This window comes from Felis catus, chromosome A2 (genome assembly GCF_018350175.1).
Source record: "Felis catus isolate Fca126 chromosome A2, F.catus_Fca126_mat1.0, whole genome shotgun sequence".
Taxonomy (NCBI): Eukaryota; Metazoa; Chordata; class Mammalia; order Carnivora; family Felidae; genus Felis; species Felis catus.
Window position 1 is genome coordinate 26,908,750 of NC_058369.1, and position 23,990 is coordinate 26,932,739.

The following is a 23,990-nucleotide window of genomic DNA, read 5'->3' on the forward strand; positions in this document are numbered from 1 at the left end:
AAAATGCTCTTAAATGTAGCACAGATTCCTTATGCCAACATTTGGCTGTCTCTTCTCATCTCATTCAGTTATCATGGAATATTTACTGAACTTCTGTATACTAGGTTACATGTTAGGTGTTGGGATATAATAGCAAGTGCCACTACTGTGGTTCCTGCTTTTAGGAGGCTTACAGGGTATAATGTAGAAGAGAAATAGTAAATAAATAAATGTGTAATTATGGCATGTGTTGTAGTGGAAAAGGTCAGAGAACACCTATGAGGACTTGTAACTGAAGAGTCTCTCCCAGTCTGGAGGGACTGGGAGACTTCCCTTCAGGGAATGGCCTTGATCTGAAATCATGATGAGACCTACAGAGGGGGGCTCTGAGACAAAAAGGCATTTGTCATCTTGAAGGATCAAACAGGAAAATGGTGTGGCTCAAGTGGAAAGAGTAAAGGCAAAAGTGGTTCCTAATGAGGTTGGGGAGTTAGGCAGAGGCCAGAACATATGTGGCCTTTAGGCCTCATTAAGGACCAGAATTCTTCTAAAAGCAAGAAGAGGCCACTGTATGTTTTTAAGGAATAGAGGGACATTACTGGATTTGTGTCTTAGAATATCCTCTGCTGTAAATTGGAGAATGGAGCTGAAGGAAAACAGATGAATGTGGAGTAACATTTCAGGAAACTTAAAAAAAACCCTGTTTTATTTATTTTGAGAGAGAGAACGCGTGTGTGTGTGCGCACACTTGCACACCCATGAGCAAGCAGGGGAGGGGCAGAGAGAGAGGGAGAGAGAGAATCTCAGTCAGGCTCCATGCTGTCAGTGCAGAGCTGGATGCGGGGCTCGATCTCATGAACGTGTGAGATGATGACTGAACCACAATCAAGAGTTGGACATTTAACCAACTGAGCCACCCAGATGCTGCAAGAAACTATTTTATAACCCGAGTAAGAGGATTAGGGCAGTGGCTACCTAAAGCATTAAACTGACGACTTTGAGACATATTAATAGTTAGGGCTCGATGATGCATTGAATAGTGGGGGAAGGTGGCACTGAGTACCGGGAAGAGGAGTGTCCAGACTGATTCTTTGCTTTTCTGACCTGTTGAAATAAATTGGTCCTTTTGAGCTCTCTCAGCTTTCCTCTAGCATGCTGAAAACCTTAGGGTGAAGTATCCATCATCTAAAATAGAAAATATAGTGTTAATTTGCCTGTCATCTTTCTTTTTTGCTTGAATCAGAAATTTGTAATTTGTAGTGTAATGTTAGTGTAACATAAAGAAAAAAATTAATAGTGAGCTTCTGTCCATATCTCTTATGCTTTTCCTTACTGAGTAATCACAGGGCGAATCACTTAACAAATTTACTGCCTTTAACATTGTTGTCTTTTTTCTTATACATTATATAATCTTTGCATTGACACATAATATTATTGCCATATGATTGTCATGAGTAGCCATTAATGACAGACTTTGCAGAGGAAGACTAAAGGGAAACAATAAAGGAAATAATTCATCTGATCTCAAAGTTTCCTAAACCAATTAATAAACCACAACAATAAGCTTTAATTTTTTACAACTCTTTTGTACAGACTTGTAATCATTCTTAGCTAATCATTAAAAGATTACATTTTGCATTGCTATCTTTTTTTAACATTAGTTATTAAATAGTTCATTTATTTCCTATTCCAAGTCTACTCTGACATAAAAAATTCAAACTGTTAAATAATGCAAAAGAGTTGGGCTTTGACAATAATGTTCATTCATTCATGGGATAATTATTTAGCTCCTAGATACTTAACAGGACAGATAACCCTTGAGGAGTTTAAAATATAGCAGTAGAGGCATAGATGAATAAATACATAAATAAATACATAATTTAATACAGTAGTGATAAGTGCTATTTATAAAAGGGAAAGAGATACAGAGCTTAGAACACCAATGAGGGCTATGTAGATATGGTGATGAGGGAAGAACTTTCAATAAGGGAAACGTGAACAGTGCCCTGAAGGTAGTAGGGAGTATGAACTGAGTAAATATCTGAGGTAAGACCCTTTGAGGCACAGGGAAGCAAGTACAAAGATTCTGAAGTGGTCATGTGCATCTTCCAAGAACATTGGTAAAGAAGCCCATGATGCTGAACTGCTATGAGGAAGGGAACAAAAGAGGAAACAGGGTCAAAGAGATGATGAGGGGCCATATTATGAAAAGTGTTAAGGTCAAATAAAGATTTTGGATTTTATTTAAGTACAAAAGGAGTCATTGGAGGGCTTTGAACAGAGCGCAAATTTGAATTTAAATGTAGGGTATATGATAAAAAGGCAAATCAGGCATGATTCTTAGGTTTTTGGCCTGGGAATTGGATACAACGTGATGCCATTTATTGAGGTGGGGAAAACTAGGGAAGAATGGATTTAGAGGAGAAATCAAAATGCCTCTGAGAAATTCTGGTGGCTGGAAATATGCATATGAAACTAATACCTAGAATTTAAAGTAGCTGTTGAAATTCTTGTCCATGGATCCCAGGAGGTTTATTCTGCAGCCACTACTGTTTGTATTTATCTCCCCTCTTTGCCTAATTTTTACTCCTGCCTTAGACCTTATGGAGGGGCAGAGGACATTCTTCCTATTGGAGAAGGATAGTAGTCCCTATGTGGATGATGATAGTGGTATAGAGTGGGAATAGTTATTCAATTATAGGCATTTGTTGAAACCTTGCTGTGTGCAAAATCATAATAGGGAGCAAAAGCAAACAGAGTCTTTGTCTTCACTGACCTTAAAATCTGGTGCATAGTAGGGCATAGTGGCTTAGATAAGACCTTAATCAGGTAATCACAAAAGCAAACATAACATTGTAATGATATCATGTAATGGAACAGAGATGCATGTTGCTGGAGTGTATAACAGGAGGAGTTATGTCTTGATATGGAGGTCAAGGAATGCTTTCTGTTATCATGAGTAGTTATGTGAAAGGTGAGTAGGAGTTAACTAGGCAAAGAATGGTCCAGGGAGAGGGAACAGCATATGCAATAGTCCTGTGGCAGGAGGGACTATGGTACATATTCATATGTAAAGAAGACTAGACTATGGCAGGAGCACAGAGAGTGAGGGATAGCATTGCACAAGATGAAGGTGGAGATTCACACAGCAAACAGTTAATGGCTTGTAGGCCTCATGGTTTGAGAAAAATCATTGTGGTTACAGTGTAGAGAATGGATTGAGGCTGAGGGATGGAGGAAAAGGACACAAAGAAAGGATTAGGGAGACCATGGATCTCAGCAAGGAGGCTTCTGTAGTAGTCTAGGTGAGAGATGAGGGTGGTTTGGATAGGGTGGCATAGAACTAGGGTAAGATCAACTTCCCAGGGGGAGCTGAGGAAGTGGGGAGCTGAAGCTCAGTCTCAAATAGAGGCACCAATGCTAAGAAATAGTACAGCAGGGTGATTAAAACTTTGGGCTTTGGAATCAGATGTTAACACAGATTTGAGACATAACTCTTCTACTTACTGCTGTGTGACTTCACACAGACTTCTTTAAATTGGGGCTAATAGTACCTATACCACAAATCATTGTAGGGATTAAATCAGACTATATGATAAAATGCTAAGCCAGTACTCAATAATTACAGTATTGTCACTTGATGGAATTTAGAAGTCACTTCTAGAAAGAGGTGTCAGGGGAAAAAACAGTTTTTTTTTCTATATTTGTTGGAAATCTTTAGAGAAAACCATCTACAAATCTACAAATTTACAGGTTTACTGAGCATCCATTTTCAGCAATCACTTGCAAGAATAATAGGAATTGGTTATTGATTATAGTTTTGATTTTGAGTTAGGCTTTCAAAGGAAATGGTCCTGAGATAGGCTTTTATAGAAAATGGGCCCTATGTAAAAATATTGACATATAATAAAATTTGTGATCTTAACATCTGTGATCAATGTGATTAAAATTTTGTCCATCTTTATTTGATATAATATAAAAAGCAAAACAAAAACAAAGTGTGGAAAAGAGTCCCTTTAGACTCAATTACATGCCATCATTTTCTAAACTTCATTATTTACTTACTATTAAAGGCTTATGAGTTAATTAATGTCCTGTGAATCACAAATCAATTATTTCACAATGAAGCATAAAATTAGTTTAAAGAGATTCATATATAGGCATGACATGGTATATTGGCTTCTCTTCAGAAGTGGATCAAATAAAAATATGTGACAAGAAAAAAATGTAGATGACATGTTAGGTGGTGGGTAACTAATTGTGCTTTCAGCATCGGAGCAAAAAAAAGGCATGAGCAGAATTCTAAAAAGCATGCCTTTGCATTTTTGTTTAAAACTTCTAATGGCTTCATAAACATAAAATACTCTCCAAATGTGATTCAATTCAAGGACATCTTTATTTTACACACCTAAATGAAATAATATATGTTAAGTGCCCAGCCCAGGGACTGGCATATAGTATTTATAGAATAATGTTCTTCCTTTTCCTTCCCCTAAAGAAGGTGCCTCTGCAGTTATTTAATTGCAAATTTTACTAAAAGCACCTTTCTTTTCTTTTAGTAGTATTATGCTCCTTTCTGAAATTATATGTGTAATACATGCTTATTGCAGATAACTTGGAAAACACAGAAAACAACAACAAAAAGGTCATCTGTGATCATGCCCTAGAGAGAACTACTTTTGATATTAAGGTATATGTTATTTTAATACGCTTTTTCTAGAATATTCATTTGGAATTCATAACCTTGGCTTTAAACAGCTTGTTTCATAGAGTACATGATAAGGAGATTTAGCCAGCTAGGGTCTATGTTGTTATTTTTGAAAAACAGAACAGATCCTAATTGCCAAATTGCCAAGCTGTGTAGATATTTTTCACTTGTTCAAATCTTTTAAAAATAAACCTCATTTTAAGAAATAGGTTTAGATTTACAGAAAAATGGCAAAGATATTACAGAGCGTTCCCATGTACCCTGAGCCCAGTTTCCCCTATTATTAACATCTTGCAGAAGTGTGGTATGTGTGTTACAATTAATGAACTAATGTTGAATGCTATTAATAACTAAAGCTCAGACTTTATTCAGATTCCCTTAGTTTTTACCTAATGTCCTTTCTCAGTTTCAGAATCTCATCTAGAATACTACATTGCATTTAGTTGTCATGTCTCCTTAAGTTCCTCTGGACTGGGAAAGTTTCTTAGATTTTCCTTGTTTTAATGACCTTGAGAGTTTTAATGAGTACTGGTCATATATTATTTGGAATGCTGCATGGGAGATTTGTTTATTCTCTCATATGTATGTATATATGTATGTATACATGACTTACATATGTATTTATCACTTATCTAAGTCAGTATGGACTCATGGATATTTGGTTTATACTTTGGGCTATAATCCAATACTTCCTTATTTTGTTGCTCAAATTACTATAGCTTTGGCCATTGTGATCTCTTGCAATTGACTACTGTGTTTTTTTGACATAAACTTTTTATTGGAGTCCTTTTTTTTTTGCTTGTTTTGTTTGAGTACTTTCTTACATTTTGGCACTATAAGATGCCCTAGATTCATTTTGGAAATTTCCTGTCCCTGTCCCAATCTGTCTATAATTAAAATTAAAATCAGTAGGGTCTAGAATCAGATGACCTTACTTCAAATCCTGGCTTAGCCATTTGCCAGCTATATGATCTAGAACTGTTTTACCTTTTGGGAGATGAGCAGGGCCCAGTTTCCTCATCTGTCTGAACTTTTTTAGGGCAGGATGTTTTTTGTTTTTTTTTTCCTTTACTGATACTCAGTACCTATACTTGTGTCTGGGATATAGTGGTATTCAAGGAAGAAATATTTGTTGAGTGAATATAAATTCAGGTAAGCAAGAAATATAAATGGCTTTGTTTTCTTATTTTGTTCTGAAATGTATATTTAATTTATTATTTTCAATATAATTTCATTATTATCAAAGTAATATATGCTTAACGATGAAATGGTACTTCAAGATTTTTAAAAAATGTTTGTTTATTTATTTATTTTGAGAGAGAGAGAGCATGAGTGGGGGACAGAAGCAGAGAGAGAGGGGAGAGAGAGGATCCCAAGCTGGCTCCACACCATCAGTGTGGGAATCCTAGGCAGGGCTTGATCCCAGGAACCATGAGATCGTGACCTGAGCTGAAATCAAGAGTTGGCCACTTAACTGACTGAGCCACCTAGACTCTTCAAGATTTTAAGCAAAATAATCATCTTCTAACTCATTCCCTGAGGCAACTACTTTTTAGTTTCCTTAGCTGATTGTTTTGATACCTCCTTATGTCTAAATTTTATTTTATTTTATTTGTTTTTTGTTTGTTTGTTTATTTTAGAGAGAGGGAGCATGCCCATGTAAGGGAGAGGGGCAGAGGGAGAGAAAGAATCTCAAGTAGGCTCCACGCTCAGCCCAGAGCCTGATGCCAGGCTCAACCCCACAAACCCGGGAACATGACCTAAGCCAGAAGCAGGAGTCGGGCACTCAACTGACTGAGCTACTCAGACGCTCCTACTTATGTCTAAATAACATGTTTTTATTGTTGCTTCTTGATTTATAAATTTTATGCATTGTCTATTCACTTCCAGCTGGGGAGGATGAAGATCTAGCACCACACACTATCTTCTTATCTTCCCATTCTGCTTTCAACATAAACCAGAGACCATTAGGAACACAGCTGAAAGCAAGTTAAATTTATTATTTTCTGCAACAAAGAAGACCCTACATCATAGAGAGCAAAGGTGAGTTTCAAAGGGAGTCTTAAGGGGTGTTACAAAATTTGCGGTGGTCTTAGCAGGGATGGGTCAGACTTTGTAAATGAAGGGGCAGGTGGAACATTAGTGGTTTTAGAAAACATGAGACTATGTGAAGTTACCCTTGCCTCAGTTTATTTGTGGTCTTATGTGTAGGAGTCTGAATAAACTGGTGCTAATTGTGAGAGTCTATAAAGAATATCATAGTTTGGTTTGGTACAGTTCTGTGAATCAGTGCACATTTTATAAAATATAATTTATGAGTTAATTCTCAATTTCTGTCTAACATCCTAGTTTCCAGAAGAGTTGCTTTTCAATTTATCACTCTCAATAGAGTTATATCAAAACTGTGGTCAAATTAATATTTGGTGCTTACATTTCTACAACTTTTTTGGAAGTGGAGCCACATAGTATACTTTTTTTCCTTTCCCTTTTCTCACTTTACTCTCTTATATGTAGACATTTAGAGGTCAGGCATTATTAGTGGAACAGGCTCAAAATAGGTCTTACAACCTGGTCTGTAAACTTGCAGAAGTACCTGCTCTTTGTTTTTTAATTTGTTTCACACTGTGTGAAAGTTTGAATGAAATAAATCCAGCAATATTCCTGAAATTGCATACTTTTCCCTTTAGACAATATCAAACAGTCAGAAGTCCTGCTAGGCTAATAGCTGGTCATGTGATCAAGTTTGGAATCAATATAACAGGTATCTTTATTTTTATTGGTTGCTAGTCTTATTATTTAGTTGCAAGTGTTCCTTTTATATTCTTGATACAGGAGTTTTGTCAGGTATTTGGATATTTTCTTATTTTTTATTTTGAATATTTTCTCTTAGTTTGTGGCTATCAATTTCATTTTTTTAATGTTTACTTTTGAGAGAGAGACACAGCGTGAGCAGGGGAGGGGCAGGGAGAGAGGGAGACACAGAATCTGAAGCAGGCTTAAGGCTCTGAGCTCTCAGCACAGAGCCCAACGCCGGGCTCGAACTCAGGAGCTGTGAGATCATGACCTGAACTGAAGTCAGACACTTAACTGACTGAGCCACCCAAGCACCCGCATTTCATTTTTTTTTTATTTGCTTTCCAAATCTTTTTTAAAATTTTAGTCCAGTATAGTTAACATACAGTGTTACATTAGTTTCAGGTATACAATATAGTGGTCCATCAATTCCATACGTTACTCAGTGCTCATCATAAGTGTGCTCTTCATCCCCTTCCCCTATTTCACCCATCCCTCCACCCACCTCCCCTCTGGTAACCATCTGTTTGTTCTCTGTAGTTAACAATGTGGATGGAGCTTGAGAGTGTTATGCTAAGTGAAATAAGTCAGAGAAAGACCAATACTATATAATTTCACTCATATGTGGAATTTAAGACACAAAACAAACAATCATAGGGGAAAAAAAGAGAGGAAAACCAAGAAACAGACTTTTAACTACAGAGAAAAAATTGATGATATATATATATGTGTGTGTGTGTGTATGTGTGTGTGTGTATACATATATATATGTGTGTATATATATGTATACACACATATATATGTATATGTATATATATACATACACACATATATATATATGTATATACACACATACACACACACACACACATCTTCTATATCCATTCATCTATTGATGATACTTGGGCTGCTTCCATAATTTGACTATGGTAAGTAATGCTGCAGTCAACATAGAGGTGCAAATATCTTTTCTAATTAGTGTTTTATATTCTTTGGGTAAATACCCAGTAGTAGTGGAATTTCTGGATCATATGGTAGTTCTATTTTTAATTTTTTGGAAAATTCATGCTATTTTCTACAGTAGCTGCGTCAGTTTGCATTCCCACCAACAGTGCAAAAATGATCCCTTTTATCCATATCCTTGCCAACACTTGTTTCTTATGCTTTTTATTTTAGCCATTCTGACAGGTATGAGGCATCTCATTGTGGTTTTGATTTTTGCATTTCCCTGATGATGAGTGATGTTGAGCATCCGTTAATGTGTCTTTTGGCCATCTGTATGTGTTCTTTGGAGAAAGTCTCTTCATGTCTTTTGCCCATGTTTTAATTGGATAATTTTATTTTTTTGGTGTTGAGTCGTATAAGTTCTTTATATATTATAGATACCCTTTATCAGATATGTCATTTGCATATATCTTCTCCCATTCATTAGGTTATCTTTTAGCCTTGTTGATTATTTCCTTCAATGTGCAACAGATTTTTTTTTTTTTGATGTAGTGTCAATAGTTTGTTTTTATTTTGTTTCCCTTGCCTCAGGAGACATATCTAGAAAAATGTTGCTATGGCTGATGTCACATAAATTATTGCCTGTGCTCTTTTCTGGGATTTTAATGGTTTCAGTTCCTACATTTAGGTTCTAAATCAATTTTGAGTTTATTTTTGTGTGTGGTGTAACAAAGTGGTCCAGTTTGTTTGTTTCTTCCTCTCTCCCTCCCACCCCCCTTCTCATTCTTTCTCTTTCTTTCTTTCTTTCTTTCTTTCTTTCTTTCTTTCTTTCTAAATATCTTTCTTTCTTTCTCTTTCCTCCCTCCCTCCCTTCCTCTCTTCCCATCTCTTTCTTTTTCTTCCTTCCTTCCTTTCTCTCTTTCTCCCTTTCTCCCTTTCTCTTTCTTTCTTTCGTTCTTTCATTCTTTCGTTCTTTCTTTCTGTTGTTCTTTCTTTCTGTTGTTCTTTCTTTCTGTTGTTCTTTCTTTCTTTCTTTCTTTCTTTCTTTCTTTCTTTCTTTCTTTCTTTCTTTTCTTTTCTTTCTAAATTTCTTTCTTTCTTTCTTTCTTTCTTTCTTTCTTTCTTTCTTTCTTTCTTTCTTTCTTTCTTTCTTTCTTTCTTTCTTTCTTTCTGTAGTTGTCCAGTTTTCCCAACACTATTTGTTGAAGAGACTGTCTTTTTCCCATTGCATATTTTTACCTCCTTGTATGAAGATTAATTGACCAAATAATTGTGGGTTTGTTTCTGGGCTCCCTATTCTATTCCATTGATCTACATGTCTGTTCTTGTGCCAGTACAGTGTTGTTTTGATTACTACAGCTTTGTAGCATACCTTGAAATCTGGGATTGTGATATTTCCAGTTTTGTTTTTCAAGATTGCTTTGGCTGTTTGAGGTCTTTTGTTGTTCCATACAAATTTTAACATTGTTTATTCTAGTTCTGGGGAAAATGCTGTTGATACTTTGATAGGGATTGCATTAATTTAGCAGATTGCTTGAGTAGTATAGACACTTCATGAACATTTGTTCTTCCACTTCATGAACATGGAGTATCTGTCCATTTGTTTGTGTTTTCTTCAGTTTCTTTCAACAATATTTTATAGTTTTCAGAGTTTAGGTCTTTCACCTCCTTGGTTAAGTATATTCCTAGGTATTTTATTACTTTTGGTGCAGTTGTAAATGGGATTGTTTTCTTAATTTCTTTCTGCTGCTTCATTATTGGCATATAGAAATACAATTAATTTCTGGGGCTGCCTGGGTGGCTCGGTTGCTTAAGCATCTGATTTCAGCTCAAGTCATGATCTCAAGATTCGTGAGTTCCAGCCCTGCACTAGGGTCTGCACTGACAGTGTGGAACATGCCTGGGATTCTCTCTTTTTCCTTCTCTCTCTGCCCCTCCCCTCCCTCTCTGTCAAAATAAATATATAAACTTAAAAGAAAAGAAATACAATGGATTTCTGCATATTAATTTTGCATCCTGTGACCTTACTGAATTCATTCATCAATACTAATAGTTTTTGGGTGGAGTCTTTAGGGTTTTCTATATATAGTATCATGTCATCTCCAAATAGTGAAAGTTTTACTTCTTTTTACCGATTTGGATGCCTTCTAAACCTAGATTTGTTGAGGCTTCCTTTTTTTTTTTATCATGAATGGATGTTGTACTTTGTCAAATGATTTTTCTGCATCTTTTGGAATGATCATATAGTTCTTACCCTTTCTCTTACTGATGTGATTTATCATGATTGATTTATAAATAATGAGCTACTCTTGCATCCTGGATATAAATCTCACTCAATCGTAAATGATTTTTTTAATGTATTGTTGGATTCAGTTTGCTAATATTTTGTTGAGGATTTTTGCATCTATATTCAACAGAGATATTGGCTTGTCGTTCTCTCTCTCTCTCTTTTTTTTTTTTTTTTGGAAGTGTCTTTATCTGGTTTTGGTATCATGGTAATGCTGGCCTCATAGAATAAATTTGGAAGCTTCTTTCTTCTTCTGTTTTTGATATAGTTTGAAGAATAGGTATTCTTCTTTGTATATTTGGTAGAATTCACCTGTGAAGCTGTGTGGTCCTGGACTTTTGTTTGTTGGGAGCTTTTTGATTACTAATTCAATTTCTTTGCTGGTAATTCATCTGTTCAAAATTTCTATTTCTTCCTGATTCAGTTTTGGGAGGTTATATGTTTCTAGGAATTTAGCCATTTCTTCTAGGTTGTCCAATTTGTTGGCATATAATTTTTCATAATATTCTCTTATGATCCTTTGTATTTCTGTGGTGTTGGTTGTTATTTCTCATCTTTCATTTCTGATTTTGTTTGAGTCTTATCTCTCTTTTTCTCTTTTTTGATGAGTCTGGCTAAAGGTTTATAAATTTAGTTAATCTTTGCAAAGAACCATCCCTGGTTTCATTGACCTGTTCTATTGTTTTTTAGTTTCTATTTTATTTATTTCTGCTGTAATCTGTATTATTTCCTTCATTCTACTGGTTTGGGGTGTTGCTTGCTCTTCTTTTTCTAGCTTCTTTAGTTGTATAGTTAGGTTGTTTATTTGAGATTTTTCTTGCTTCTTGGGGCAGGCCTGTATCACTATAAACTTCCCTCTTAGAACCACTTTTGCTGTGTCGCAAAGATTTTGGACCGTTGTGTTCTCATTTTCATTTGTCTCCACATATTTTTTGATTTCCTCTTTGATATCTTGGTTGACCCATTTATTGCTTGGTAGCATGTTTTAGCCTCTATGTATTTGTCTTATGTCCAGATTTTTCTTGTGGTTGATTTCTAGTTTCATAGCATTGTGGTCAGAAAAAATGCATGATATGCCTTCGATCTTTTCAAATTTGTTGCAACTTGTTTTGTCGCCTAATATGTGATCCATTCTGGAGAATGTTCCATGTACACTTGAAAATAATGTGTTTTCTGCTGTTTTAGAATGGAATGTTTTGACTATATCTGTTAGATTCATCTGATCCAGTGTGGCATTCAAAGCCACTGTTTCCTTGTTGATTTTCTTTTTAGATGACCTATCCATTGTTGTAAGTGGGGTGTTAAAGTCCCCTATTATTATTATATTATAATCGATTACTTCTTTTAGTTTATTATTAGCTGCTTTAAGTATTTGGGTGCTTCCATATTGGGTGTATATGTACAATTGTTATATCTTCTTTTTGGATTGTTTCCTTTATGCTTATATAGTGTCCTTCTGTGTCTCTTGTTAGAGTCTTTGTTTTAAAGTATATTTTGTTTGATATAAATATGGATATCCTGGATTTCTTTTCACATTTATAAATGCCTTTCCATCCCTTCACTTTCAGTCTATATGTGTCTTTAGGTCTGAAAAGAGTCTCTTTTAGCCTGCATATATATGGCTTTTACTTTTTGTTCATTCTGTCACCTGTCATTTTATTCTTTTTAGGTAATATTCTTTTTTTCTGCTTTTTAATTTTTGTTTTTAAAATTTACATCCAAATTACTTAGCATATAGTGCAACAATGATTTCTGGAGTAGATTCCTAGTGCCCCTTACCCGTTTAGCCTATCCCCCCTCCCACAACCCCTCCAGCAATCCTCAGTTTGTTCTCCATATTTAAGAGTCTCTTCTGTTTTGTCCCCCTCTCTGTTTTTATATTATTTTTGTTTCCCTTCCCTTATGTTCATCTCTTTTGTCTCTTAAAGTCCTCATATGAGTGAAGTCATATGATTTTTGTCTTTCTCTGACTGACTAATTTCACTTAGCATAATACCCTCCAGTTCCATCCACGTAGTTGCAAATGGCAAGATTTCATTCTTTTTGATTGCTGAGTAATACTCCATTGTATGTGTGTGTGTGTGTATATATATATATATATATATATATATATATATATATATATACCACTTCTTCTTTATCCATTCATCCATCAATGGACATTTGGTTGGGCTCTTTCCATACTTTGGCTATTGTTGATGGTGCTGCTATAAACATTGTGGAGCATGTGTCCCTTCGAAACAGCACACCTGTATCTTGTGGATAATGCCTAGTAGTGCAATTGGTGGGTTGTAGGGTAGTTCTATTTTTAGTTTTTTGAGGAACCTCCATACTGTTTTCCACAGTGGCTGCACCAGCTTGCATTGCCACCAACGATGCAAAAGAGATCCTCTTTCTCCGCGTCCTCACCAACATCTGTTGTTGCCTGAGTTGTTAATGTTAGCCATTCTGACAGGTGTAAGGTGGTATCTCATTGTGGTTTTGATTTGTATTTCCCTGATAATGAGTGATGTGGAGCATTTTTTCATGTGTCAGTTGGCCATCTGGGTGTCTTCCTTGGAGAAGTGTCTATTCATGTCTTTTGCCCATTTCTTCACTGGATTATTTGTTTTTTGGGTGTTGAATTTTTGGGTGTTGAGATAGATTTTAGATACTAACCCTTTATCTGATATGTCATTTGCAAATATCTTCTCCCATTCTGTCAGTTGTCTTTTAGTTTTGCTGATTGTTTCCTTCACTGTTTAGAGCTTTTTATTTTGATGAGGTCTCAGTAGTTCATTTTTGCTTTTGTTTCCCTTGCCTCTGGAGATGTGTTGAGTAAGAAGTTGCTACGGGCAAGATCATAGAGGTTTTTGCCTGCTTTCTCCTCGAGGATTTTGATGGTTTCCTGTCTTACATTGAGATCTTTCATCCATTTTGAGTTTATTTTTGTGTATGGTGTAAGAAAGTGGTCCAGGTTCATTCTTCTGCATGTCACTGTCCAGTTTTCCCAGCACCACTTGCTGAAGAGACTGTCTTTATTCCATTGGATATTCTTTCCTGCTTTGTCAAAGATTAGTTGGCCATATGTTTGTGGGTCAATTTCTGGGTTCTCTATTCTGTTCCATTGATCTGAGTGTCTGTTCTTGTGCCAGTACCCTACTGTTTTGATGATTAAAGCTTTGTAGTATAACTTGAAGTCCAGGATTGTGATGCCTCCTGCTTTGGTTTTCTTTTTCAAGATTGCTTTGGCTATTCGGGGTCTTTTCTGGTTCCATACAAATTTTAGGATTGTTTGTTCTAGCTCTGTGAAGAATGCTAGTGTTACTTTGATAGGGATTGCATTGAATATCTAGATTGCTTTGGGTAGTATGGACATTTTAACAATATTTGTTCTTCCCATTCAGAAGCATGAAATATTTTCCCATTTTTTTGTGTCTTCTTCAATTTCTTTCATAAGCTTTCTATAGTTTTCAGTGTATAGATTTTTCGCCTCTTTGGTTAGATCTATTCCTAGGTATTTTATAATTTTTTGCGCAACTGTAAATGGGATCGATTCCTTGATTTCTTTTTCTGTCGCTTCATTGTTGGTGTATAGGAATGCAACCAATTTCTGTGCATTGATTTTATATCCTGCAACTTTGCTGAATTCATGAATCAGTTCTAGCAGTTTCTTGGTAGAATCTTTAGGGTTTTCCATATAGAGTATCATATCATCTGCGAAGAGTGAAAGTTTTTCCTCCTTCTGTCCAATTTGGATGCCTTTTATTTCTTTGTGTTGTCTGACTGCAGAGGCTAATACTTCCAATACTGTGTTGAATAACAGTGGCGAGAGTGGACATCCCTATCTTGTTCCTGACCTTAGGGGGAAAGCTCTCAGTTTTTCCCCATTGAGGGTGATATTAGCGTTGGGTCGTTCATATATGGCTTTTATGATCTCGAGATATGCTCCTCCTATCCCTACTTTCTTGAGGGTTTTTATCAAGAAAGGATGCTGTATTTTGTCAAATGCTTTCTCTGCATCTGTTGAGAGGATCATATGGTTCTTGTCCTTTCTTTTATTGATGTAATGAATCACATTAATTGTTTTGCGGATATTGAAGCAGCCCTGCATCCCAGGTATAAATCCCACTTGGTCGCAGTGAATAATTTTTTTAATGAATTGTTGGATCTGGTTGGCTAATATCTTGTTGAGGATTTTTGCACCCATGTTCATCTGGGAAATTGGTCTATAGTTCTTTTTTGGGGGGTCTCTGTCTGGTTTTGGAATCAAGGTACTGCTGGCTTCATAGAAAGAGTTTGGAAGTTTTCCTTCCATTTCTATTTTTTGGTACAGCTTCAAGAGAATAGGTGTTAACTCTTCCTTAAATGTTTGGTACAATTCCCCTGGAAAGCTATCTGGCCCTGGACTTTTGTTTTTTGGGGAGAATTTTGATTACTAATTTGATTTCTTTACTGGTTATGGGTGTCACCCTGTCTTTGACTGGAGTGTTTAGTCCATTTACATTTTGTTACATGTGTTTTGGTTGTTTTGTTGGCTTTCTTTAGTAATGTACTCAGATTCCTTTCTCTTTACTTTTTGCATATATATTACTGTTTTTCTTTATTTGTGGATCTTTATTAGGTTTATATGTAACATCTCTGCATATAGCAGTGCATTTTAAATTGATAGTTGGTTAAATTTGAACTCATTCTTTACTCCTCTGCCCTCCATGTTTTAGGTATATGGTGAAATATTTTATATACTTTTATTTTGTGAATCCCTTGACTGATTTTTATAGATATACACCCTTATTCTGCTTTTGTCCTACTTTTCTTAATCCCCCTACTTATTGTCTTTCCTTTCCACTCAGAGTCCTCTTTAACATTTCTTCTATGGCTTGTTTAGTGGTCATGAATTACTTTTGTTTGTCTGGGAAACTCTTTACCTTTCCTTCTATTCTGAATAGTAGGCTTGCTGGATAGAGTATTCTTGGCTGCATGTTTTTTCTGTTTAGCAGCTTGAATATATCATACCCCTCCCTTCTTGCCTTCAAAGTTTCTGCTGGAAAATCTACTGATAGCCTTTTGGGGTTTCCCTTGTATGTAATCGTTTTCTTTTCTCTTGCTGCTTTTAACATTCTCTCTTTATCACTACTTTTTGCCATTTTCATTACTGTGTATCTTGGTGTATATATGTTTGGATTGATTTTATTGGGAGCTTTCTGTGGCTCTTGGATTTGGATTTCTATTTCCTTCCCCCGATTCAAGAAGTTTTTAGGGGTGCCTTGGTGGCTCAGTCAGTTAACTATCTGACATCGGCACAGGTCATGATCTCATGGTTCATGGGTTTCAGCCCTGTGTCAAGCTCTGTGCTGACAGCTCAGAGCTGGAGCCTGCTTTGGATTCTATCTCCCTCTCTCTGTGCCTCTCCCCCACTTGTACTTTCTTTCTCTCTTTCTCTCTCAAAAATAAACATAAAAAATTAAAAAGTTTCTAGCTATAATTTCTTCAAGTAAAAGTTTTACCTTCTTTTCTCTTTTTTCTTCTTCTGGGACTCCTATAATGTGAATGTTATTACACTTGATGGTATCACTGTGTTCCTTAAGTCTATTATCATTATTATTATTATTTATTATTTATTTATTATTTATTTATTTATTTATTATTTTATCATTATTATTTTTTCTCCCATGTTCAGCTTGATTGCTTTACATAACTCTATTATCCAGGTCACTGATCTGTTCTTCTGTTTTCTCTAGTCTACTATTTATTCCATTTAGTGTATTTTTAATGAATTCTTCATCTCTGATTGGTTCTTTTTTATGTTTTCTATCTCCTTGTTAAGGGTCTCACTGAAGTACCCCACTCTTTTCTCAAGTCAAATGAGTATCTTTATGACCATTACTTTAAATTCTCCCTCAGGAATATTACTTATCTCCACTTCATGTAGGTCTCTTGCTGTGATTTTGTTCTATTCTTTCATTTGGGACATATTCCTTTGTCTCCTCATTTTGTTTAACTCTTGGTTTCTCTTTCTATGTCTTTAGAAAGTCATCTATGTCTCTTGCTGTTGGAAGTAGTGGCTTCATGAAGAAGAGGTCCTGTAGTGCCCTGGAGTGCAATGTTCTCTGTTCACTAATACCTGGTATTTTAGGGGTATCTTCTGGTGTGTTGTATATACCCTGCTGCTGTGGCTGGTCCACTTTGTCTTCAGTCCAGTCATCTGCAATGGCTCTCTGCCTGCTATGGGCAGGGTTTGGTCCTTTTGTTAGTAGGCCCATCTGGGATGGCTTTGAGCTTGAGTTGAGTCAGACTGGGTGTTTGCCATAGGTGCAGTAGTACTGAACTGTTTTGTCTTCTGACATATTTTCATTGTTGGGTGGGCCCTGTATTCAGAGCAGATGTCTACTGCAGCCCACTTTTGGGGCTACAGTCAGTCTGGTGTGTATGTTTATCTTCCCCTCTCCCCAGGATAGGAGTCCCTTTGGAATGGTACTGGCCCCTGTCAGGACTGTGTGCACACCACCAGCTTGTGGCACTACTTTGGATGGGCTCAAGCCAAGAGAATATTGGAGGGGGTGGATCTGTAGAAGTGCACACAGTTTCACTTTCTTAAGTGTGTGTTTTGAAGACTGGAAGATTTTACTTTTATAAAGTCTAATTCATCATTTTTTTCTTTTGTGATTACAGACTTTTTGTGTTTACTTTATGAAATATCTTCTGATACAAAAAACACAGTTTTTCACTTTTTTCTTCTTAAAACTTTATAGTTTTAATTTTTAAATTTGGGGGAATGCTCATTTGGGGCTTATTTTTTGTGTATGGTCAGAAGTGGGGGTTGAGGCTCATATTTCTTTTTTTCCTATATAGATATCCAATTCTAGCTTCATTTATTGAAAGAATTGTAATTTAACCATTGAATTATGTTGGCACTTTTGTCAGCAATCTGTAGATCAGGTATGTGTGGGTCAGTTTGTGGACTATTTTATGCCATTAATTTATGTCTATGTTTATGCCATATTACACTGTCTTGATTACTATAACTTTATAATAAGTCTTGAAATCAAATAGTGTAAGGCTTCCAGATTTGATTTTATAAAGTATTTTTCATTATTTGAGATCTTAGGATTTCCATATAATTTTTAAGACTTTTTTTTTTAAAGACTTTGTTGTTTTAGAGCAGTTTTATTCACAACAATATTGAGCAGAAGGTACACAAATTCTCCCTGCCTCAACATGTACTAAGCCTTCTGCATTAACAACATCCCCAGAGTGGTACATTTATTATACTTGGTGAGCTTATAATGATACATCATAATACATATATTGATACATACAAAGTCCATAGCTTACCTTAAGTTTCACTCTTAGTGATGTACATTCCATGTATTTGGACAAATGTATAATGACATGTTTCATCATTCTAGTATCATAAAGGATATTTTCACAGTTCTAAAAATCTATGTTCCACCTATTCATCTCTCCCCCTAGTCCCCAGTTCTTGGCAACCGCTGATCTTTCTACTGTCCCTATGGTTTTGTTTTTTCCAGAATGTCATATAGTTTTGCAGTGTGTAGCCTTTTCAGATTAGAATCATACAATATGTAGCATTTTTAGATTCACTTCTTTCATTTAGTAATATGCATTTAAGGTTTCTCCATATCTTTTCATGGCTTTATATGTAATTTTTTTTTAGCAAGGAATAATATTCTATTATCTGAATGTTCCACAGTTTATCAATTCCTTTACTGAAGGAAATCTTAGTTGCTTCTAGGTTTTGACAATTATGAGTAAAGCAGCTATAAACATCTGTGGGCAGGTTTTTTGTGTGGACATAAATTTGCAACACCTTTGGGTAATTAACAAAGAGTGTGAGTGCTAGGTTGTATAGTAAGAGTATATTTAATTTTTTGAGAAATCAGCAATGTGTCTTCTAAAATGGCTATACCATTTTGCATTCTCACCAGCAATGAATAAAAATTTCTGTTACTGTTTCCTCTCTGATTTTATCCTGTGAAAAAAATTGTGGAGAATGGATATAATTTCATCCTTAAATGCTTGATAGATATCACCAGTGAGCCCATTTGGGTTGGGCTTTTGGTTTGGGAAGGTTATTAATAATTGACTCAATATCTTTAATAGATATAGCCTTATTCAGATTATCTATTTCTTCTTGTTTGACTTTTGGGCACGTTATGTCTTTTAAGTGATTGGTCCATTTCATCTGGGTTATTAAATTTGTGTGAATAGCATAGTATTTCTTTCTTATTCTTTTAATGTCCATAGGATCTGTAATTATGTGTCCTTTTTAATTTCTTTTTTTAAATTGTATTAAAATTTTTTAATGTTTATTTATTTTTGAGAGAGATAGAGGAGAGAGAATGAGAGTGGGGGGAAGGGCAGAGAGAGAGGAAGACACAGAATTCAAAGCTGTGTCTCAGAGCAGCTGTGACACAGCTGAGCAGTCAGCACAGAACCCCATGTGGGGCTTGAACTCACTAACTGCAAGATCATGACATGAGCCGAAGTTGGACACTTAACTGACTGAGCCACCCAGGTGCCCCTGATTTCTGACATTAGTGATTTGTGTCCTCCTTTTTTCTTAGTTAGTCTGTGTAAAAATTTATTGATTTTATTAATTGTTTTCAAAGAATGAGCTTTTAGCTTCATTGATTTTCTGTATTGAATTCTTGTTTTTAATTACATTGATGTAGGATCTAATTCTTACTATTTCTTTTCTTGTGCTTACATTGGATTTAATTTGCTCTTCCCTTTCTAGTTTCCTAATGTGGAAACTTAGATTATTAATTTTAGATCTTTGTTGTTTTCTAATACAGGCATTCCATGCTATAAAACTAATCACTGCTTTTGCTGCACCCCACAAATTTTGAGGAGTTGTATTTTTTTTCCATTTAGTTCAAAATATTTTAAAATTTCTCTTGAGATTTATTCTTTGATTTATGTGTTGTTTAGAAGTATGTTGTTTCATATTCATGTATTTGGGGATTTTCTAGCTATCTTTTTGTTACGGCTCACATAAATTTTTAAATTACTTTCTCAATTTCTTTTAAAAGTCTGCTGGGATTTTGATTGTGATTAGATTTCAATCTATAGATCAGTTTGGGGAAAATTGACACCTAAAGTAAAATTGAGTCTCTCAGTGTGTGAACATGGCACATCTCTCCATTTACTCAAGTTTTCTGTAATTTCCTACAAAAAAGTTTATAGTTTTCAATGTGCAGGTCTTACATATGTTTTGTTAATTTTACTGTTTAATATTTTATGGTTTTTAGTGTTTTTCTTATTGGTCTTAAATTGTCTTAAATTTTACTTTCTAATTATGCATTAATATTCTGACCCACCTTTCTCACTGAGTGTAAGAAAAATCATTTCAACTGAATATCTGTACCAAAAATTTTTACAGTTATTACAAGAAAAAACAGTATAGTGAGCAGAATAACATTTCTATAGGTAAGAAGGCAATATTTGGGACATATTTATATTAAAAATTAATCATTATCTGAAATTCAAATTTAACTGAGCATCCTATATTTTATCTGGCAGCCGTAAGCACACTATTATTTTACATTGTGTTGAGATATTAACCAAGGTACCTAGAAAATAATTAAAAGCATATGAATTTGAAAGAAGAAAAATGATCTTTATTTCAAATGATATTATTTTATATCTGGAAAGCCCAAAACGTTAGTGGGAAAACTAACACAAGTTAATAGAGAATTTAGTGAAGTAGTAGGTTACAAAATCAAAATTAAAAAACAGTAACTTTATTATGTAGAGAAAGAAGCCATTTAGAAAATGTAATAGAAGGGAATATACCATTTATTATATCCAAAATAAAATATCTAGGCATAAAATTGAGAAGAAATATCTAAAACATTTAATGAAGAAAACTATAAAAATAGTCCTGAAAGACCCAAAAATTACCTCAAACATGTGGAAAGTTTTACCATATACTTGGATAGAAAGAGGAAACATCATAAAGATGTCAAGTTAATTTATAAATTTAACAGAATTCCAATAAATTACTATCAAGCTTTTTTCCCCTGGGGGATAATCCCCTGGGATTATAAAGTTCATTTAAATGAATAGTCAAATCACTGGAAACGGAGAGCAATAGGGATAAAATAGGCCTACTTGATATTAAAACATAATTAAAACAGTGTGATCATGGTACCCGAATACACAGAGAGAACAATAGAAAACCCACAAGTAAACTTAACAGCATATGGCAACACTATAGGTTGCACTTTCAGTAAGTGGTATTGAGATAAACTGGGTAACCATGGTAAGTATATGAAATCGAATATATTCCTAATACTGAATATTATGATATGATATTCCTAATACTGAATATTCCTAATACTGAATATTATGATAAATTTATGATAAATTTCAAGTGGTTTAGAGATTTAAATATTAAAAAAAATCATATGAGTAGTAGGAGACATATGAGTAAAATCCTCATGAAATCCAAAAGGGAGAAGATTGTTTAATCTGATAAAAGACTTTTGCATGGCAAAAACAAAACAAAAAGAATATTTTTACCATATATAAAAAGACAAAGGACAATTTTTTTAAATTGCAACTTTTATCACAGATCTAGTATTAATATGTAAATAGCATCTGATATGGAAAAGAAAAAGACCAGCAAATCTATAGAAAAATGGGTTAGTAATTTGAGTAGTCAATTCAAGAAAACTACTGCAAATGGTCCTTAACTATGAAAATGATGCTTCACTTCATTTCTCATTTACAACAAGAGAAAAATGCAAGTTAAAACAGCCTAAAACAAAATTCTGATCTACCATATTGGCAAAGGTTCCAAAGTTTAACAACCTATACCATTGGCAAAGCTATGGGCAAATGAATGTTGTTATATATTGCTGACAGAAATCAAAATAATACAATAATTTGAAGGGGAGTTTGTCAACATCTAGCAAAATTATGTATGTATACCTTGATCCAACAATCTAACTTATAGAGCTCTAGAAGGTATAGTAACAAAATGCAGTAGTAAAAATTTTACAGTAGTAAAAATATGTAAAGCATAAGCAAAAAGATCTTCATTTCAGCATTATTCATGATAGCAAAAGAAATTTCCAAATGTTCATCAGTAGAGCACTTGTAGGCACTGCACAATAAATTATCATGCAGCTGTAAAAAGTAATGAGTATTATCTTCTGCAGAGGATCTCCAGCATGTGTAGTGTAAATGAGAAAAGTAAGGTGCAGAAAAAGTGTGCATTGTATGTTACTATTTTTATTTATTTATTTGTTTGTTTATTTATTCATTTATCTATTTATTTATTTTAACGTTTATTTATTTTTGAGAGAGAGAGAAAGAGAGTGGGGGAGAGGTAGTGAGAGGGAGACAGAGGATCCAGAGCTGGCTCTTTACTGACAGCAGCAAGCCCAATGTGGGGCTCGAACTCAGGAATTCATGAGATCGTGACCTGAGCTGAAGTTGGATGCTCAAACAACTGAGCCACCCAGGTGCCCCTGTACATTACTGTTTTTTTTAAGGGGAGGATATAGGAATATACATATGTTTGTATATGTTTGTGTATATGTATATATTTGTATATATACACACATATATGTTTTGTATATATTGTATATATATTGCATATATTTGTATATATATTTTGTATATATATGTGTGTATATATGTATATATTTTTAATAGAAGGGTAAAAAATATTGATTATTCTTTGGGAGAAAAAGTAAACAATATGAAGGAGACAGAGATAGAAGCTAGACTTCTCTGATCATACTTTGATTTACAGTTTTGAGTTTGTATCATTGTAAATATTTTATATAATTATAAACAAAATGAAATTAAAAATGATCATAAAAACCAGAAGCAAAATAAAACAAATGTCTAAATGTATGGAGGTGGTGGCAAAACCACAAAGAAGAGAATTATTTCAATTGTATGTATATGTTGTAGATAATTAAATTAAAGTTGACTGTATATTCCTAGTGGAGTGTATTTAAAACAAAAAACAGAAAAGACAAAATAATCTTTTTGGTAAACATTGTTATTGGTGATGTAGGCATTTTTCTGAGACTGGAGAGTGTGTATTGTAGAATAAAGTTAATGGGATATAATAAATAATGGGATGTTGAGGCTGGGATATTTTGTATAGAAGGAAGGAGATACAGATTAAAGACTTACGAGATTAATAAAAGTCTTGTAGCCCTTAATTTGAATTGGAAGTATCAATATGAACATGTGCTCTATACCATTATTTAAAAAAAAAAATTATAGCCCTTTTCACTAAAAAGGGCTGGGTTCATGACCTGAAAAACAGTCATGAACCCAGAGCAATGAATACCTTTAGAATTCTGATTGTGGTCTCTACATCTTATTCTCACTAAAAGAAACTAGAACTTGATGCAGAAATGGCAGATTGCAGAATCTTGGGCAGAAAATTTATGGGATAAGACTGAAACATCTTGTCATATCAAAAAGTAAGATAAATGCCAAAGACAACTAGTGTAGTGACAGAAGGATGTAGGACTTATCTTGAACAGAATCTTTTTGGACAAAATATGGAATACCTTCAACATCACTAGGAAAATAATTGCAGTGATTTGAAGCACATCAAATAGGTTTAAGTCTATGAGTTTATAGTGATAAAAAGAAATTACTGGTCACTTTTGGAGAATTCTAGGTAATCAACTCATTATTCCAAAACAATAGCTAATAAAGGAAAAGTATCAAATATTTACTCTTATTTTCCCATTCAAATTGTATCCCTGAGTAACTAAATATTTGATGAGGGGAAATGTGTACTTATAAGAGTATTCCAGCTAGTAAATGAAGAAGGAAGAATTAGAGTATCACTGTTTTTCAGTCCTAATAAATTAATGGATTTCAGCAGTGATCATCATTAGTTGCTGACATCCTATATAAAAAAAATCAATCAGGTATTATGCACCTCCTAATGAAAGTACATGACATCGCTTATGAACTAGCTTTGCTAATAAATCACAAAGCCTCTAGATCTAACAAACAATCTACAGGAGATATTAGAAGCAGAGGAACGTTTGAATTACACCATGGGGATGCAATCAGCAAAATTTATACTGTGGGATACTCCACAAGGGAATTAAAAAAACATTTCTTGAGCAAATAAATATAAAGGAAAAAAAGAGAGAGATAAGTACATATCAATCAATTACAATACATTGACTTTATTAGGATCCTGATTCTAACATAAAAAACTGTAGGGAAAAGTGGAGAGAAAATGAAAGCGATCCAGACAGAAAGAGACACACATTTATAGAAATT

At 34.5% G+C, this 23,990-nt stretch overlaps 1 long non-coding RNA gene across 6 annotated transcripts in view; it reads left to right on the forward strand.

The window, feature by feature from the left end:
* LOC102901572 overlaps positions 1-23,990 on the forward strand; it is a 190,875-nt gene that overhangs the window by 52,359 nt on the left and 114,526 nt on the right. For 3 of the 6 annotated variants that reach the window (XR_006593801.1, XR_002740292.2, XR_006593800.1), the window contains exons 3-4: positions 4,590-4,669; positions 6,578-6,730. This is a non-coding gene — a long non-coding RNA (uncharacterized LOC102901572). Of the gene's footprint in view, positions 1-4,589; positions 4,670-6,577; positions 6,731-7,374; positions 7,449-23,990 lie in introns of all 6 variants that reach the window. The other 3 variants (XR_002740290.2, XR_006593799.1, XR_002740291.2) reach the window with 2 other exon arrangements.